General features: G+C 43.9%; 1 protein-coding gene across 1 annotated transcript in view; it reads left to right on the top strand.

Moving 5' to 3' along the window:
* LOC143284148 (uncharacterized) overlaps nucleotides 1–7,500 on the top strand; it is a 62,787-nt gene that overhangs the window by 4,991 nt on the left and 50,296 nt on the right. The gene's annotated exons all lie outside the window — the stretch shown is intronic.

Genomic DNA, 7,500 nt, shown 5'->3' with positions numbered 1-7,500 from the left:
ATTATTATACGCGCACACACTTGTACGATTGTCAGCTGTTGTTGGATGCCTTGTTACCAGTGCCCTCCAGTGAGCCATCCGGTGAGTCATCTGATAAAAGTGCTAAAGAACAGAAGAAAAATAAACAAATAAAAGAGAAAAAAAACAGTTTCAGTTTCAGTTTCAGTAGCTCAAGGAGGCGTCACTGCGTTCGGACAAAACCATATACGCTACACCACATCTGCCAAGCAGATGCCTGACCAGCAGCGTAACCCAACGCGCTTAGTCAGGCCTTGAGAAAAAAAAAGGGGCGGGGGAATAAATAATAGATAAGCTTACATAAATAAATAAATAAATAATTATAACATAGAAAAAGGTAGTAATAATAATAATAATAATAAATGAATAAAAAAACCAAAAACAAACAAACAAAAACTGTGTCCAAGCATCAGTAAAAAGAACTTCACAAACCACTAGCATTAACGTCATGGAATCGACGTCAGGTAGTTTAGAATCAAAAACCACTAGCGAGGAAAAAAGACAAGAAAAGAAAAAAAAAGACAGCATTCTTTCAACCTATTATGAAGGAAACATTGTCAAATCCCTCCATGAAAAATTCAAGATTGGTCTCTACACTTTTCTTCCGTCTGCGGCTTAAAAAAAAAAAAAAAATCGAGAATTTACAGTGAACTGTCTGCGTTGCCATACTGCGTGCATATATATACCTACCGTTGCCAACAGAAATATCTCTTCTTATTTTGTAGTTGTTCTTTTCGCCGAAGACATCATTGTAGAAGTAGGATCCAGCGGGGGGTTTACTAGTTGAATGAAAGTTCGTAGTCTTTGGTGCACAGTCTTGTTTATGCAGTTGTTTAATGTTCGTGATATTCTTGCTTGTATGGTTTGTTTCCTTTATAGTTTGATACGAGGTTACAACCATTATGTTTGCAACAGTATTGCATCTTTTTTGCTCTCTCTCTCTCTCTCTCTCTCTCTCTCTCTCTCTCTCTCTCTCTCTCTCTTGTTTGTGCTTAATTTTCAACGGTGAAAACTTGAAGAACATGAACATTACCAGTACGCTCTTGACAGATGATGAAGTTAGAATAAGATCACTAGCGAAATTTATCGCCCTAGCTTGGGATTGTCGGGAAAAGAAATTATCTTCGGAAGCCTTATAGTCTTCGAAAAAAAAACCACACACTTTTACCCTGATGCCAGTTCCACAGTTTATAATTCTGAATGACTTTGTAGAAAGTCGAGCTTTTTATTTTCCTTTTTAATATTAATAATATGTTGTATCTCATGATTTTGTTGTTTGTCGTGGTTTTTTTTGTTGTTTTTTGTGTGTGTGTTTTTGTTGTTTTTTTTTGGGGGGGGGGTTGTTGTTGTTGTTGTTGTTTTTTACTCTTAGCAATGTGTCACTTTCTGTAAAAAAAAATCGTTATTCTTTTGTTCATACATTGTCCCCTTGCCAAAGGATAGTACTGTCAATGGCAATAAAACAATGTCCGTGCCGTGTCTGATGTTTGTGTATTGTATCCCTTCATGAGGGGCAATGGCCTTTATATGAATAAAACATCCGAATCTCTCTCTCTCTCTCTCTCTCTCTCTCTCTCTCTCTCTCTCTCTCTTGTATGTGTGTGTGTGTGTGTGTGGAGCTGTGGCCTTTATGAATAAACCATCTCAATCTCAGTCTTTGTATGATGCATTGTCTGTTATGTTCTTTTCTTTTTTTCTTAAACTTTATGTTTTCTGATACCACCCATTCCTGAGAAGCACTGCAGTGGCCAGTTAACGAACAAAACTACCCAACTATCAATACCTGTCATGATCACTCTCCACCCCCTGTCTCTCTCTGTACACACACACACACACACACACACACACACACACACACACACACACACACATGCAATGTCAGCGTACTAGTACAGTAATAGGCGGGTGTCTTCTCCGCTCTTGGATATACATTTTCTTTCTGACCCGCGCATGCTTTAACTCTCTCCATACGAACGGCGAAAGAGACGACGTTAACAGCGTTTCACCCCAATTACCATCATCAAAATATTGCAAGCGGAAGGCTCTTATACTGAAGAGGTGAATGTTGACAAAGAATACCACAATTCTGACGACGGAAGCTAAAGGTTGTGTCATTCAGACACCCACTGGACAAACGAGGGGTCTGTGTAGAGAAGAAGAGAGGACTGGCCGTACTGAGTGAGTTAACACGCATTGAATTCGACAACAACAACAATCCATCTCCCATGATGGAACAGTTGGAGAGGGGAAAAGACGGAGCATTTGGAAGAAACGGCTTCATCTTTGTGTGTTGTGACTGAGAAAGGGGACAATTGTTTTATTCTCGTTGGTTTATTGCCATTTGTTTTGGCTGTTTTGTTGTGAATAAACACCTGGTGTGTGAGCTTTTTTTTTTTCTTTCTTTTTTTTTTTTAACCTGTACTTCATTGTAAACTTCAACCCTGTCAGATTTGATATTTTTCACTATAAATACATATTCCATCTCCTCTCCTTCTTCTTCTTCTTCTTCGTTCGTGGGCTGCAACTGACTCCCACACTCACTCGTGTGTTTGTCACATGAGTGGGCATTTACGGTTTTACCCAGCCATGTAGGCAGCCATGCTCCGTTTTCCGGGGGTAAATACATCTTCAGAAATCAGAAGAAAAAGACAATATAGAAAGGCGTATAAAAATGTGTGGAAACTCGTTCTTGTGGATTGATTCATGCGAACTTCACACGTGTTGAAAATAGTCCATCGTATTTCGAAATAACACGTAGTGGAGGGTTCGGGAGATGGGGGGTTATTGTTTGGGGGGGGGGGGGTATACTGCTGCATTTACACCACAGATGATGCTGTAAACTGGCTGGAAGGAATAACAGTGTGCTGAGTTTCACGTTTCTTGCGTCGAAAAAAAGGGGTGTATATATACAAACATTAGAAAGAGAGAGAGAGAGACAGAGGGGGTGGGGGGGGGGGTAGTTGTGAGCACACCACACATATAACCGAGTTTCAAAGGATGTAGTATCCGCTCCCTCTTTGGTTTCACCCTTTAGAGATAAGGGCGAAGCTTTCCATTTCATATTTGAGTTGTCGGGATCTTCCAAGTGGTTGCTGTCTCGCACGCACGCACACACACACACACACACACACACACACACACACACACTCGCACGCACGCACACACACACACACACACACACGCACACGCATGCACGCACACACTCGCACGCACGCACGCACACACACACACGCACAGACACACACACAGACAGGCACGCACACACAGACGTGTGTGTGCATGTGAGTGTGTGTGTGTGTGTGTATTTGCTGTGAATACACTGTAAGGATGATTTGTTTTTGTGTAGGTGGTGCAGGATCGAATGTTTCGTGTGTTTTTTTAATTTCCTGTGCCTCAGAAGTTTTAACACGGCATCAGAACATCATTCCGCTGATTCAGCAACACTGACAATGACAACTCCAACGCGCACTTCACTTCAGTTCAGCCCAGTTCAGTTCAGTTCAGTACAGTTCAGTTCAGCCCAGTTCAGTACAGTTCAGTTCACTTCAGTTCAGTTCAGTACAGTTCACTTCAGTTCAGTACAGTTCAGTACAGTTCAGTTCACTTCAGTTCAGTCCAGTTCAGTACAGTACAGTTCAGTACACTTCAGTTCAGTACAGTTCAGTTCAGTACAGTTCAGTTCACTTCAGTACAGTTCAGTTCAGTTCAGGCCAGTTCAGTTCAGTCCAGTTCAGTACAGTTCAGTTCAGTACACTTCAGTTCAGTCCAGTTCAGTTCAGTTCAGTTCAGTTCAGTTCAGTTACTCAAGGAGACGTCACTGCGCTCGGACAAGTCCATATAGGCTACACCACATCTGTAAAACAGATGCCTGACCAGCGGCGTAACCCAACGCCTTGAGAGAAAAAAATAACAACAAAATTATTATTTTAAAAAATTATTTTAAAAAAAAAAAAGCAAACGCAGACACATTGAATTGAGTGAATCCTTCAACGCCATCCATCCCATCTTCTTTTTTTGTTGTTTCTATGCCTCCGCTATTCCTGTTGCTGTAAAGGGACACGCAAATGTGTGAACTTTCTGAATTGAATTTGTATTTCTATTTCTATTTCTTTTTATCACAACAGATTTCTCTGTGAAATCCGGTCTGCTCTTCCCAGGGAGAGCGCGTCGCTATACTACAGCGCCACCCCTTTTTTTTGTATTTTTTCCTGCGTGCTGTTTTATTTGTGGGTTTTTTTTTGTTTTTTTTTTCCTATCCAAGTGGATTTTTCTACAGAATTTTGCCAGGAACAACCCTTTTGTTGCCGTGGGTTCTTTTACGTGCGCTAAGTGCATGCTGCACACGGGACCTCGGTTTATCGTCTCATCCGAGTGACTACCGTCCAGACCACACCACTCAAGGTCTAGTGGAGGGGGAGAAAATATCGGCGGCTGAGCCGTGATTCGAACCAGCGCGCTCAGATTCTCTCGCTTCCTAGGCGGACGCGTTACCTCTAGGCCATCACCACTCCACTTGGCAGTGGATGGCAGTTTTGTGTATAGGCCACCTTCTCTCAGTGACATAGCGTCGTCTATTGGAATGGCTCCAGTTGTTGTTCGTTCGTCAGTTATCAGATGGATTTCCCCGTCTCCTCGACGAAGGCGGCAGTATGTCGCAGGTCATCTAGTCCTCCGTAGAGCTTCCGGGCCGCTGGGACTGGGTCGGGCCAGGTTTTCTCTCGGAGCGCTTGGTGGAGCGGGCATGACTGCAGCAGATATTCTGTTGTCTGGCTGCCTGTTCTGCAGGGGCTCTGCTCTGTGTCGCCGATACGGAGTTTCGTGTATAGGTGGTGTTTCAGGTGGTTGTGGCCTGTCCTGAGCCTGAAAATGGCTACCTGCTCTCGACGAGTCAGCAGGTAGCTCCAGCGATTACAGTCTTTCTTGTTGTGATGTCTTTTTTTTCTTCTTTTTTTCTTTTTTTTCTTTTTTGTCCTTTTTTTCGGAAGGGTAGGTGGAGGTGGGCGTTAGGGGAGCCGGGGGGAGGGGGGTGTAGGGGGGGGGGCTGGCTGCGGGTAGGGTGGGATTGGTAAATAAACCAAAACGGTCACACACGTAAAACGTCACATGTCTGTCTTGAGTGTGTGTGTATGTGCGCGTGCCCTGAATTCTGACTGAATGAGCGCCCCAATTTCAGCCGTCAGTCGGCTCCAGTCAGGCAGGCTTCCTTCCCGTTGTGCAAATGACCCCTTGTTTGTAAAAAGCGCTTAGTGCTGGCTGCTGGGTCTCCGACCGAGGAGAGGCGCTATGTAAATATCCGTATCATTCCCATTACCACAGACATCTTTACACGCCCCAGTATGCTCGATGTCTGTCTATACCGGACCGCCATAAACGTCCCCAAGGACGTACGTAGATATACGTCCGTGTACACGCCCTCGTTTCCTCGATTGTCGTTTCCGATCTCCCAGGTCAACATAATTTATGTGCAGACCTGCTGGCGCCTGAGCCCCCTTAATGTGTGTATACACACGCAGAAGATCAAATACGCATGTTAAAGATCCTGTAATCCATATCAGCTTTCGGTGGGTTATGTAAACAAGAACATACCCAGCATGCACACCCTCGAAAACGGAGTATGGCTGCCTACATGGCGGGTTAGATTAACCAAAACGGTCATCCACGTAAAATGTTACATGTCTGTGTGTGTGTGTGTGTGTGTGTGTGTGTCTGAAATCTGATTGAATGACACAGGAAACGAATGATGAACGCCCAAAGGCAGCTGTCAGTCGGCTCTACCCAGGTAGGCAGCTTGTTGTGCGAATGACCCCGTGCTTGCAAAGCGCTCAGTTTGGTCTTCGACGGCGGATAGGCGTATATATATATATATATATATATATATATATATATATATATATATATATATAAGAGAGAGAGGGAGAGAGAGAGAGTTTTCAAAATCAAATCAAAAGTGCGCTAAGTGCACAGTACACGCTGGATTTCTATTTATCGTCTCCCCTGATGAAGGCATGACTACCAAAACGCACGAGGCTGACAGTGGACCGTGAAGCAAGAGAGATTGTTCTCCTGGGTGATTGGAGATAGTCTATCCATGTGTAGACGACCGCGAACTTACCACTCACGAGATAGTCTATCCATGTGTAGACGACCGCGAACTTACCACTCACGAGATAGTCTATCCATGTGTAGACGACCGCGAACTTACCACTCACGAGATAGTCTATCCATGTGTAGACGACCGAGAACTTACCACTCACGAGATAGTCTATCCATGTGTAGACGACCGCGAACTTACCACTCACGAGATAGTCTATCCATGTGTAGACGACCGCGAACTTACCACTCACGTCTCAGTTTTGTGCCATATCCTAGCCTGTGTTCTGGGAACGCCCGGTTTTCGTAAATTTGCATTTCAAAAGTCATCAGTGTCTTGGCTAACTGGTTGGAAAGAGGGGTGGGGAAGAGTGAGTGAATGGCTTTCGACTGTTGCGCCTTGCACTATTCTTCTATCACTAGATTTTTTTACAGAGAACTAGAGGCTTGGAACTGTGCATTTAGACACAGGATGAGACAACACATACACACAATGAAGATCACATACTATGATACATACGTCGATAGTCGTACAAAGTTGCGTTCAAACATAAACCACCAAGACATTCACAAGCCACTTAGCACTTTGGTAGGTTCTCCGTCAATGCCCAGACCAGCGTGTTGAGTTCTATGCTGATGCCAAGAGTCAGTTTTAATTAACTCTCTCCATACGAACGGCGAAAGAGACGACGTTAACAGCGTTTCAGCCCAATTACCATCATCAAAATATTGCAAGCGGAAGGCTCTTAAGACGTGAATGTTGACAAAGAATACCACAACTCTGACGACGGAAGCTAAAGGTTGGGTCATTCAGACACCCACTGGACATCAGAGGGGTCTGTGTGGAGGAGAAGAGAGGACTGGCCGTACTGAGTGAGTTAACAACTTTTTTAGCACTGAGGCGTGGTGTAGCTCATATGGACCACAGCGCACGTGTTGACACTATCCCACTAAAAAAAAAACGGAGAGTTCATTAATTTTGTTATCTCTTAGGTGTATCGTGAATAGTCGGCCTTTTCTCCTGTGGTGTCGCTCCCTTCAGTGATACATCAGTGTCTTTTCCTTTAGACTAATGGTTTCTCCAGTCAATGGGAAACCATTTACAGCTTAGTATTTTGTGAAGGACTATGACTCTCAAACTAGGAGGCAAAATTGCACTGGTTCTTAGTGCTGCAGCCTTGTGGGCTAGTTGGCCTTTGGGAACCATCCCAACGCCGACTGTCCTAAAAAAAACCCTTGGCCGAGAGAGTGGGGGTGTACTTGGGCAAGACACTCTCCACTATAATCAAATTCTAGCCCAAATAGTCGGAACAGCAGTTGCCTCCTCTGCTGTTCTGATGGTCATAGTCGGACACGACTGACTATCATATATATACATATATATCGTGAATA

Source organism: Babylonia areolata, chromosome 7 (genome assembly GCF_041734735.1).
Source record: "Babylonia areolata isolate BAREFJ2019XMU chromosome 7, ASM4173473v1, whole genome shotgun sequence".
Lineage (NCBI taxonomy): Eukaryota > Metazoa > Mollusca > Gastropoda > Neogastropoda > Buccinidae > Babylonia > Babylonia areolata.
This window is presented reverse-complemented; position numbering and strand designations above follow the sequence as displayed.